Source organism: Kogia breviceps, chromosome 3 (genome assembly GCF_026419965.1).
Source record: "Kogia breviceps isolate mKogBre1 chromosome 3, mKogBre1 haplotype 1, whole genome shotgun sequence".
Classification (NCBI taxonomy): Eukaryota; Metazoa; Chordata; class Mammalia; order Artiodactyla; family Physeteridae; genus Kogia; species Kogia breviceps.
This window is the reverse complement of record NC_081312.1, coordinates 186694194-186706695: the sequence shown is the minus strand read 5'-3', so window position 1 is coordinate 186706695 and position 12502 is coordinate 186694194. Positions and strand designations below refer to the sequence as shown.

The following is a 12502-nucleotide window of genomic DNA, read 5'->3' as shown; positions in this document are numbered from 1 at the left end:
ACCCCGCAGCCCTCACCCAGCAGGCAGTTTCAACCTAGGGGAACCCTTTGCCATCACTTCCTAAAGCTGTATTTGCCTTTAATGCTGCCTGGGGACCAGGCTCAGGCCAGGGGAGGGGCCCTGCCTACAAAGAGCACACGAGGCTGGGTACAGCTTCGCAAAATGGGCCACCCAAACAGGTGGCAACAGAGGCCTCTGTTTAAGGGAAACAGACAGACACGCAAACAAAAAGGGCAGTGAGTCAGGTCCAAAGGGAATGCACAAGCTTCCACAGTTACAGGTCGCCTTTCCCAGGGAGGATCTTCCTTGTTGGTCGACAGCGTTCAGGGGAGGGATTTTCCTCTTCCCGGTCGGAGCGTCCCACACGTTGGTCACTGAGTACGAGCAAAGGGCAGGGCCCCTCTTCACGCCCGGTGGAGTAGAAGCAGCTTTGTGTTGCCAGGTCAGAGCTGCCTCTCTGTGGAGGGCGCGTGTTGTCACGGATGGGGCGCGTTCAGGAGGAGACCCGGGATGGAGAAGGGCTTGAAGCTGCTTTATTTAACCTTGCCCTTCAAAACCTGCCCTTATGTCCACTACTGCCCTTGCAGCCATATCCCCTGAAAAGCATGCCCACCGTGGGTTTTGGAGGAGGGTGATTGTGGGTATGTTGTCTGGGAGCCAGGACAGCCTTAGCTGCTGCTGCACAAACGCGTGCTGGGCTTTACCCCGCCTCCTGTGCTTCTGGTTCTGTGCTGAGCACACCTGCACCTTCCGCCCTGGATTTCAGGGCCCCGAGGCTGGCTTTGCTTCTCCTCCTTCTGCATTTCCTACAGAGCTTGCTACGCGCCGGGCACACAGTGTGTCCAGTATAAGCCCGGGGATTCAGTTCAGCCAGCCAGCCTTGTAACAGTTGTTGAGAAGCAGAGGTTTCGTTTCTAACGAGGCAAAGACAGTGGCCCTGGAATCCCTGCACACGTGCCACGAGTGGGGTCCCTCCCAGTCCAAAGGGCTGAATCAGAGATCAGAGTTGGGTCCCGCTTGGGAAGCAGTAGAATCCCCTTGAGGATCGACGTGGGCAGTGAGGCCCCCCAGCCCCGTTCACAGCTTGCTCAGGATTCCCTAGAGCCCCGCGTGATCACAGGGGCCTGGGAACCTCAAGGCCCTCCATCCCCGCCTCCCTCAGGCCTGTAGGCGCCTTTCTTTCTGTCACAAGTGAAGGCTCAGCTGGGTTGAGAGCAGCGCTGGGACGTCTTTGCCTGTCGACAGAGTTCTGAGAGATCTGGCCGTCCCCCCACCCCCGCCCCAGTTCTGAGGCTGCCCGGTTAACTTGGGAGGTGTCGAGGCGCTTTGGGGTTGAAGGTTGCCTTGTAGGCTAGAAAGAGAAAATGCACTCATGTTTGCACAGATCCACGCCAGCGCCCCGCGCCTCAGAGAACCGCTGCTCAGCTTCCTGGCTTGAAGCGGAAGGACGTTTTCTCTCTTTAGTGGCCGGTAGAGGACTGCAAAGAAGAGGCAGGCGGAACGGTAGGCGGGAGGGAGAAGTGCGCCCTGAGAGGAAATAAATAGGCGCTAATAGAGCTTAAAAATGTGAAGCAGAAGGAAACTGCCAAATTCTTTGGCTCCTGGGAGTTTTGAATCTGGGTGCACCCGCGGTGCTCAGCCAGGTCCCAGCCCTCAGTCACTTGGCGAGGCAGCCACGGTCCCGCAGCTGGCCTGGTCCCCGCCGTGACCCTGCCGGCGGCTCTCCGGGTCCGGGGGGCCGCCGGGGCTCAGGATGCGCTGTCCAGCTGCCAAGCCGTGGGGTTGACTGGGGAGCACCCCAGGGGCCCCTCACCCTGCAGTTCCTCGGTGGGGTGAGGTCCGCCCGAGAGAGTGGCCACACCCCAGGCCGCTCGTCAGCACCCCGGACCTCCTGGGGACGGGGGGCTCAGAGCGGTTTGGAAGGCCACAGGGGCCGAAAGGAGGCTGGTTGGTTTTACTCTGGTGGAATGGCGGAGAGGGAGGCATGTTAGCAATGTTGTTTTATAGCCAAGAGCCTGAAGCTCAGAGAACGTCGGTGACAAGGGCCGCTCACTCGGTGCCGCCGTGGAGGGAAGCCCGGCTTGGGCCACAGCACCGGGCCTGGCCGCACCGGGCCTGGCGGGGCCGTCGCCTGTGCCGGGCCATCCTCACGTCCTCCCCTGCCCTCCCTGCCCGTGGGCGGGGCTATCAGCTCCCACCCGCTGCTGCGCCCCTTCCTGTCTGGGGAGCTGCGTAGAGACGGCACCTGAGCTCCCAGGTCACAGCCGGGTAAAGATGCCTCCCTGCGCACACAGGCGGGGGCCACGCAGGTGGGAGCGGTGTCGCGCGTCACCTGGGCGTGGCTGGAACAGCAGGATTCCCGGGTGAGATGAAGAATGGTAGGATTGATAACTCACACCACCTTAGAGTTTCTCGTGTATGAGCCGGCTCTGTGCAGCAAAATGTTAAAAAAAAAAAAGAGGGGAGGAACGCAGAACAGATTTGGAGCCTTGACTGGGTTCCCAAATGCAGGATCCACGCTTCCTAAGTGGGCGGAGAGGCTGTGCTCTGAGCTGTCGCTGTTGTTAGATCGAGCGATACCGAGCTCCCGGGATGGCGGGAGGGGTGCGGGACCGGCCGACGTGCTGAGAAGCCCTTTGGCTCAAGTGGGGAGACCGTTCTCCTTCGGCACCGTTTATCCAGAATGACAATTAGAGTCGCTGCTCTCCAAAGCTGCATCCCACGTGTTGCGGAGACCGGCCTTCTCAGGGCTGGCGACTCGACAGGCGTGTAGAGCGCAAACGCTGGCTGTGCGGCCCCCGTCACCTGCGCTGTCGACCCCAGCTCTGAGGTCGTGGTCTCGGTGGCTTCGTTTATGCCAACTTTGGGGGACGAGCGGGGAGGGGGGGTGGAGGAGGTGACAGTCGCAGGCTCGGCAGAACTCCCAGGGGGCCGCCTGGTCCCTGGCGGGAGAGCGTCCGTCCTGGCGGAGTCTCCGGAGGCAGGGAGCCAGAGGCACCTGCGCGAAGGGAGAGGCGTGCGGACAGCACGGGGTCTTGGCGCGCAGCACACGAAGCCTGACGGCCTCAGCCGACGAGGGAGGAGCAGCCTGGACCCAGGACGGGCCAGTAGCCCAGGTCTCTCCAGGCTGCGGCTCGTCCCTGCGGGACCCCCTCCGCCCGGGGTGTCGCCTGTCACTGCGTCTCCCCGCGCCGCAGCTCCTCCGCCGACGTCACCAGCAGTTCCCACTTCCCGCTAACTTGGGCTCCCCGGGACTTCCGTCCCACGTGGAGGCAGAGGTTTGGCTCCAGAGCCCCCGCCGACCTCCGCCCTTGGGTCTTAGTTTAAATTTCCGAGAGAAAGTATGTGTCGCTTGGGGCAGCCAGAGATGTTTTGGGCCTGCTGATCGGCGGTCAGCACGCGAGGGGCTGGCCAGGGGAGGGCGGCTGCACGGTGGTGGGTGTCCGAGCCTCACCCGCTCTGGGTGGAGGGCTTCGGGTGAGGGCGCTTTCCAGGCCAGGGTGGCCGCGGGGCTGACCGTGCACCCCACGCGTATTTTCTTTTCTCTTCCCAGACCGTTGATTTAAGAACCGTAGAGCCCTGGCACATCCCCCTTGAGTCATTCGCTCCGCAGAGAGTTCCCCTGGGTGCTAAACCACTCCTGAATGGTCTCAGGGATCGGACTGGGGTGATGAAACTGGCTGTGTGAGAGTCACCCACGTGGTACAGAAGAAAACTCACAGGTCATGTCAGATGTCACTACAGTATTCCCATAGCAGGAAAACTGAGGATGTCTGTAAAACTGCAGACAGCATTCTAGATGTCAGATGATTTAATGCTAGGTTTTTGTTGTGTCCTAATCTTGGCCGTATGACCAACAACAGATACTAACTGTGTGCGTCTTCTCTGTGGCCTCTCTGTCCTCCCCATGGCAACATGAAAAGGATGCTTCTGAACTCTGGTATTTACATCTGTGCTCAAGGCTTATAACGAGTAGACTTCCAGCTCATCAGTTTGTACCAAGTTTAACTATTTCTGCACATACTGCCTTGTTGCACGGTGTGCTTGCCAAAGCACACGCACACACGCACGCACACACGCACACACACACGCACACACACACACACACACACACACACACACACACACACACACACACAAAGATTAAGGGGAAACAGAGGAAACGCGCAGAGGAGAAAAGCTGGCTGTTATCTATATGTGGAGGAAACCGCATGCGTAAACGCAAGTAGCCATCACTGAATAATACTCAGCTACCATGAAACTTGTGAAACACTGTTATCAGGCGTCCCCTGTTTCCTTACTATGTTTCCTTTGAAACGTTATAATCAGAGGAAGCTGTAAAAGAGTGCACCATAGCAGAGGTCTGAATCTGAAAGCTGTACCACAGTAAGCTCTTTTCTGCTCTGCCCCAGAAACCCTGAGAATAGCTTGTAATTATGTCCTGTCGTCAGCGCAGTCACAGCTAATTAGAGACTCGGCAGTCTGAGAGGATCTCTGATGTGGGGTGCGGGGCCTCGTCTGGGGAGCCGTACATCTGATCAGTGAACATCGTTCTAGGTGGTGCTACTGGGTACGGTAAACAGTTCCTTTTCAGAGGCTTTTTAAGCTGCTCTCCAATCATATCCTGCTTACAATGGTTTTCCAAAAAAGGAATGCCCCGAGTTTAACATCTGTTTCCACGTATCTCTTCCTCTGTACAGAACTATACTTCCACAAACATCATTGGTCTCGTAGCTGCTGCTTCACGTCCTAAGTTTTAGGCCTTGTTCGTTTGCCCTCTTCACGGAGCAAAGGGTGGACTGTGCGAGCCGGGGCGCCCGTCGATGCGCGTGAAGATTCAGACCTCCGAGTCCCCGTTGTCTTGCTGTAAACCCCTCCTCTGAGGCACTTTGTTCTCGTTCATCTGCAGCGTAAGCTTCCCGAAGCCCGGACGCTGGTCCTCTCCCTGCATGTGCTCCCACGTTGCTCTACCGTCACCGTGTTTTCCCAAGGAGAATCAGGTTGGACCCTTTGAACATGAGACTTCAGGGAGAACAGTGGTGAGGAGGTGCTTCTAGAATTAGGGGGAAGACAGCAGCACAGCCAACAGCTCCCTTTGTCTTGGCAGCCACGTTATCACCAAGAGGAGACTTGTTGGTGATGAGTTCCTTCTTTAGCTAGAGAACTGGGTCAGTTAGCACGTGAGGGAACACCCGTATATATCCATAAGGATATGTCCTTATTACGAGCGCATGGGAAAACTCTGGAATAATCTGCCTTACCTAGTGGCTTCACGAGAGAGAAAATGGGCCCCAGCTCGCTCTTCCTGCTTTGTTTGAATAGACTAGATATTGGTTGGCTGGCCATCATTGCGATGGAGCCTCCCTTAGAGCCTGGCCGGAGGGTCCGGGTCTTGTTATGGCGCTGAGCGCATCCCGACTCCCTGCCGTTGTGCGGGCCCGTTGATTACAGCTTAGGAGAGGAGGACAGTACGGGTCTAAAATAACCCCGCTCGAAGACACACACTCACTCGTCTCTTTCCTGCGTGCCCCCCCCCCCGTGTACCACGTGAGGCGAAGACTTTAGAAATGGATCCACTCTGCTGAGGATTTCTTTTAATGGGGTTCACGATGGTACTAATAGCTGAAAACAGGGGTTTCGTGTGTTAGACCCCCTGCCAAACGGTTGAAATGTATTATCTCATTAATCCTCCCAACAAACTTGAAAAGGAAGGCACTCGGGCCATCCACTGAGCAGGGGCGAGGAGTCAGAGGCCGGAGGAGGTGAGGCGTGTCGCCGAGGGCGCCTGGCCACGAAGCCCTGCTGCAGGCGTCTGGGCCCCCCGCCGTCCAGCGCCCCAGGAGACGCCCACAGACTCCGGGCAGCATCCCCACCCCGCTCCCTGGTGGCGCCACCGAGGGGCCCCTCAGTCCCAGGCAGCTGCCACGCGCCTCGGCAGCTCCGTCGCCGGGGAGCCGCCCTCCTCGGGGGTCCGCCGCAGGTTCCCCGGCGACCTGACCGCAGGCCCCGTCTTCTCGTCCCACCCCTCCCCGCCTGAGCCCTTTCTTCCTGAAGCTGGGAGATCCATCAGAAGGGGCCAGGTCGCCCAGAGCAAGTGCAGGGCAGCTGCCCAGCCGTTGGTGGGAGGCTCCCCACATCCGGGAGGGAGGGAACGGCGTCTGCCCTGCGTGTATCCCCGAGAACTGCAGCTTCAGGCGCTGGTTTATAAAAAGCAAGCAATGACGCTAAACCCCCCTCCCCGGAGCAGGGCCTCTTGGGCGGGGCCTCTGGCTCGGGTCACTGGGATAAAAGGTCTTCACCAGACCTCGCAGAATCAAACATCTCTTGAAGTCCTACCCCGTAGATGACGCAGAAACGCTCCCAGCCGCCACGAGAACAAGCTGTGTCCACTGCTGGTGACGCGGTCGGACAGCCAGCCCCGCAGCGCAGCTTCCCCTGCCGGGGGACACTGCCCACCCTGAGCCCATCTCTGTGGGCCCTGCGCCCAGGCTCAGGTGTTGAAACCTCCAGGTGGAGGAGCAGACTCGGGGCCTTCCGTCCCCTGCGTCGGCAGATGTGTTTCCCGGGTGGTTCTGCTTAGTTACCTGTCCGCGTGGATACCTTGAGCGCTTTGGACTGTCTTCCTGGCCCGCCCCTCCCCCATATGCTAAAGTTAGCATCGTTCGTCAGTCCTGTCATTTATCGTGCTTCCTCTTGCAGACCCATTGTTAAGTGTGTGTATTTAAAAAAAAAACCAAACAGTAACCTCCTGAAATAGTCTCCCTGGTCCTTTATTTCAGCCGAATCTATGGTATTTATCATTTGCACTCACTAAGCACGGCGTTGTGAAGAGCAGGCGTAACAGTACCTTAGCCGTGTGACCTGCCAGTTGTGTGTCTCTTAGTTACCTCTGTGCCAGTGCAACTTGCAGTTCTCGCTCCGCTGGAGCTTTTGCGGCTGAACAGTGATCTTTGTTCATTATGTTCCCAGAGCAGCTTTGTCTTCTCCGACTGATCTTAATTTGTGCCAACCTCTGACCCTTAGCTGTGACCTCTTCTTGGCCTTACAGCTCCCCTTTCTCCAAAATTAGCTTATCTGCTACCCCGAGTCAGAGGGTTGGTCATACAGTGTAGGATACCGAATATACCGCGGCACGCTGGAAAGCAAAACTGCTGGCTTCCGGGCCCGGAGAGGATTGGGAGGAAACTCTGCAGCACTAGGTAGCTGACCGCATCCCGGGAACATGCCGGACACCCGACCCTGGGCTGACAACGCCGAGTCACCCTAAAGAGATGCCCCCGTGCCCCTGCCAACCTAGAAGGAAAGTGCTTCTCCTTCACGGGGTGGGAGGCCCTCTAAGCGACGTGTACTACGCTAATGCTCAGACTGTGCTCTGGGTCACACTGACCCGCCCATCCGGAAGAGGGCCTGGCTTCTGAAGCAGGTGACACCGGGGTTTCAAGGTCATGGGGTGGCCCTGCCAGCGGGAGGAAGTCACTGGACTGGGGGCCACTTCGGTGGGGCCTCCCGCCCTCCACCCCGACCTCCACAGAGAAGACGAGCCTTGGGGGGCTGCCCTTGGGGGACCAGATTCGGGATTTTGTGGGGAAGGGAGGAGGGCATCTCCCCCCGCCCACGGGGTACCGGGCACAGAGCTGGGCTGGATCGAGCCCAGGCGATCACGGGTTGGTGCAGCTCGGAGTCCCATGGAGGGTATAATCCTGCAGTGGGTGCGACCATGGTTAAAAATCGCGGCCCGTGCTGCCCTTCTAAGTAGGCTTTCCTTTCTACAAGGATGGTGGGATTTCCCGTTGCGGTTGGAAATGTCATGTGCGTGGACAGGAAGGTCTCCTCACTTTTTTCATCATCAGCCTTTATACCTTCAGCAAACAGATCTGCCTCTTTTCCTGTAGACGTGTTGTTTTTCACATGTTCACGTTTCAAAGATTTTTCAAACACCGCGTATCAGTGGCTCTGTCGTCATCGCGTCTCTTTTCTGATACTCGGGGGGCTGCTCGCAGGTGTGGCTTCTGTCTCCTCTCCGACCTGTTCTCCCAGGGATTCTGTACGAAGACCCTGCTTGTCTCACCGACCTTGTCGGCACCGTTTATTTGGGCTCTCACACGCCACTTGGCTTTCCTTATCTTTTACCCACCCTGTATTAATGCGTTCAGCATGTTTTTTGTGAAACGTCCCACTGTTAAGGTTTTGTAACTGTAAAGTATTAGTCTCATTTTTTAAAAAGAAAAATTTGATCTCGGCTTATTTCCTCAAAGGTACCGGAAAACACATTCTTGGCTTTGAAGCCATGTGAAGTAGCGCACATTTTAGCTGCTAACGGACGTCATGCACTGAAGCCAGTACGTCTCCAACTTGATAACTTGTCTGAAGGAGAAATTCACCAGAACTGTCATGGCGTGGGTCCCCGTGTGCCTGTGAGAGCCAGGCTCAGACTAGGTACAAACTAGATGTTTGTGAAATAATTGCTTTATAGTTTTCTCTGTCATGTGTACTCTTTTAAAATGGATTATTTAAAGTTCTCCGGGTGGATCTGTGTTTCCTTGAAACTGGGATTTTGGTGTATTGTGCAAATAGAAGAGCGTTTAGCCTAGAATGCCTAGCCCTTTTGACTAGTTACAAACGGCAGCCTTGATAAAGTTAAGGCGATAACGGAACACTGTTGGGCAGGGAAGAAAACTGGCCCCCTTGCTGGCGTAGGTAACTACAGCCTGTTTATATGCTTGTCCTGTTTATGTCATTCTTTATTTGTCTCTGATCGTGCTCGTGGCCCGAACGTGGACAAATCACACCTCAGGGGCTTCCCTGGTGGCGCAGCGGTTGGGAGCCCGCCTGCCGATGCGGGGGACGCGGGTTCGCGCCCCGGTCCGGGAGGATCCCGCGTGCCGCGGAGCGGCTGGGCCCGTGGGCCGTGGCCGCTGGGCCTGCGCGTCCAGAGCCTGTGCTCCGCAGCGGGAGAGGCCGCAGCGGTGAGAGGCCTGCGTACCGCAAAAAAAAAAAAAAAAATCACACCTCAGGATTTCAGTCCCTCCTGACGTTCGCCGAGAAACCAGAATATCTACTGAGAAAGTGAGCAAGAGCCACGCGGGGTGGTCTCTTCCGTCAAAACCAGGCGCCCCAGATGTTTGCAGGCCTGTAAGGAAGCCCGCTCACCGTCAGCTGCAGGACAGAGGGGAGAAAGGAGAGTCCGACGCCGGGCATTGACCACCTACTTCCTAGTGATTTATTTTACTCTCTCTTAATTGGGTCTGTGACAGTTGTGGCATCTTAGGAAGCTGCACTTTTTGAACCTCGCCCTCGGACTCGGCATAGAGTCTAAGACCCTGAAGCCAGCAGAGGCACCGAGGACCTTTGCATGGTCATCGTGTGCACCAGGCCGCAGAGGGGCAGCCGCAGGGCGTCGCTAAGGGGAGGGACCTCGGCTTCCGGAGCTTGGCTGGTGGCGGGGGGCACGTCCGGGAGGCCAGCGTGGTGGCTCCCACGGGGACCAGTCCTTGCAGAACGTGACCCGAGGAGGGCTGTGCCAGCCTTCAAAACCCAAACGCCCGCATGACCGTCTGACGGGAACAGAATCGGCCAAGGAACCGGCCGTCAGCTCTGCGCAGGGTTGAGGCAGCTTCTGCAGCGCGTGGGCAAAGTACTTGCAGGAGTCAGGCGGCTGCGCAGCCTAATTCATTTCAGACACTTTCGACTTTTTCAGCCCACGACTCGCTTTGCTAAAGTGGCTGCTTATTCATTGAGGTGGGGATGCAGGACCTGAAGAGCTACCCTCACTTCTTAAGGCAAAGAAGTAATTCCAGAATAACGATTAATAACAATAATAGGGCTTCCCTGGTGGCGCAGTGGTTGAGAGTCCGCCTGCCGATGCAGGGGACACGGGTTCGAGCCCCGGTCCGGGAAGATCCCACGTGCCGCGGAGCGGCTGGGCCCGTGAGCCGTGGCCGCTGGGCCTGCGCGTCCGGAGCCTGTGCTCTGCAACGGGAGAGGCCACAGCAGTGAGAGGCCCGCGTACCGCAAAAGAAAAAAAAAACAAACAATAATAACAACAGTAGGTTTTTACCATTTACGCACCATCGAGGCTGCTGCTGAGCCGCCCTTCTTTCTGCCCGTGAGCTGGGAGGGCGCTCTGGCGGCCCACCCCCTGCAGCTGCTGTCCCCCCGGCGTCACCTGCCGTGGCTGCTCAGAACCAGCGGCCCGGAGCCCCTCCCCGCTTGCCGTCCCGTCCTTGCTCTGCCGTCCTGTCAGCTGAAGAGGGGGCCGTGGTACAGAAGTCGTTCCAAACCGCAGAATGTGGTTTAATGACACCTAAGCACATAAGAAAAGAGAACCAACGAGAGACGACTCTCACTTATCTAGTAAGGAAACAGATCGGCTGTGATAACCAGACACGGGAACCGTTCAGCAGGACCAGCTCTGCCCCACGCCGCGAGCGGGAGCCCAAAGGGGCCTGACCGATCTGGGGTCAGATGGCACAACGGGGGTAACGTGATCCCCTGATCTGCCGATTCCTGCTCTACGGATTGATCCTAGATAACCTGAGACGTGCTTAGTGTTGGTGAACAGCGTTTCCCAAACGGCTTTTCGAACGTCAGCTACATGGATGTCCGATAGCAGTACGCTGGTTAAATAAAGCACGTACGCATGATAGACTACTGTTCTCCCGTTGAAACTGTGCACGTGAGGAATTTGTCATTGCGCTGGAAGAAGTAAAACGTGCTGGCTAACTGGGCTTTATGGTCACATCTGTTGGGTGTGAATTCTTTTCCCACCACTTACAAGCTGTGTGACTTCGGAGAGTTGTTCAACCTCTCTGTGCCTCGGTTTCCTCTTCTGTAAAATGGGACTGACAGCAGTTCTTACCTCGGAGGGGTGCTGGTGAAGCTTGAGTGAGTTAGGAAAGCACTTAGTAAGGACCTAGCACACTGTCACCACTATGTAAGTGTCGGCTGTCGTTTGTGCTGCAGATGTTGGCAAATGTTGACGTAAAACCAGAAAGTAGATCAACACTAAGGCTGTTTGAAAAGCCACATCCTCACACACACAGAGACTAGAAGATGTACATCAAAATGACTGTCTCTGGGTATAAAGATTACGAGCGATTTTTGGGTTTCGTACTTTCCTATATTTTTCCACATTCTCAACGATGAGTGCATATTACTTGTATAATTTAAAAAGCAATCAGGACTTTTAGAGTTGCAACCTTTCCTGCTTAGCCCGTGGTTAATCGAGGTAGTGGAACGCCCCAGGCTTCCTTCCGCCTCATGGGTTTTCTGTGTTATAGTCCTGGTCTCTGCCGGTTTGTAGGCAGTAGCTTAATATTTCTGCACAGTTCAGCAGTGTTGTTCAGATCCTTCCTTCAGCGGCAGTAGAGCAGCTCTAGACTCGGGCTGCCAGAATCATTTGAGGAGGTTCTGAAATATCTGGGCCTGGGCTCCTGGCGGCGCTGATGAGATCCCCTGTCTGGGGGTGGGCCCTGGGCGGTGGTGTGGCTTCAAGGCTCACAGGGAAACCCTGATGCACAGCGGGGCGGTGGGCCACAGCCTGGAGCTGGCCGGCCGCAGGGGCCAGCACCCCTTGCCTGGCAGAGGGCTCTTCTCCGGAGCAGAGCCCCTCGGCCTTGGAAGGCGGCCCGAGCGTGTTTCCCACGTCCCCTGAGGACAAGATGCCCAGAGAGCTTGGTAACAATAGACACCCGACACTAACCCAGAGCTACTGAATCCGGACTTTTAGGGGCAGGGCCATTGATAATGTGTATATTTAACGAGCCCACCGGGTGGTTCTTACCTTCGGGAAGGTGGGGGAACTCTGCTAGAGCCTCCGTCTCATCCCGACGCTGGGAGGAGCCAGGGCCCCGGGGCGACGCGGTGCCTGGCCGCCCGCCTGCCTCGAGACTCACGGGCTGCAGCCGGGGTGCTGCCTGCGGGCGTGGGGAGGCGGGGCCCCCCGACTGCCGTGCGCTCGTGGTTGACGCCGCCGGCAGTGACGGGTGCTCGGCGGGGGTGCCGGCACCCCCAGCACAGGCAGCACCCAGGGGCCTGGCGGGAGTCCAGCCTCTGGACCGGGACGCAGGGTCCTCAGCTGAGCGGCGCCCTCGTGATTCCTGCCCACGCTCGAAGCGGGTTCCCAGACCTGCCCCCAGAGAGCAAGCGGCCGTCCGGCCTGAGCTGGGGATGGGCCACACTCTGGAAGCCCGGGCCCCTCAGGCATCTCAGAGCCCTGAGCTTGGCCTCGCTCACGCGCACGCGAAGTCCTGAGGTTCTCGTGCGCAGCCCCGTCGCGAGGCACGCAGTGGCAGAACAGCCGGCCGCCTTCCAGCCCTCGTCCGCGGGCCGCGGCTTCTTCCAAGTCGGCGAGGGCTGGCGTTGGGAGTGTGTTTGGGGTTTTTTTTTAATAGTCCATTGCTCTTCTTTCTTAAAATTTTATTTATTTATTTATTTTTGGCTGCATTGGGTCTTTGCTGCTGCATGCAGGCTTTCCCTAGTTGTGGCAAGCGGGTGCTACTCT

The 12502-nt window shown here is 57.3% G+C and overlaps 1 protein-coding gene across 4 annotated transcripts in view; it reads left to right on the top strand.

The window, feature by feature from the left end:
• The window catches only part of JCAD (junctional cadherin 5 associated), a 91780-nt gene that overhangs the window by 67799 nt on the left and 11479 nt on the right, over positions 1 to 12502 (top strand). The gene's annotated exons all lie outside the window — the stretch shown is intronic.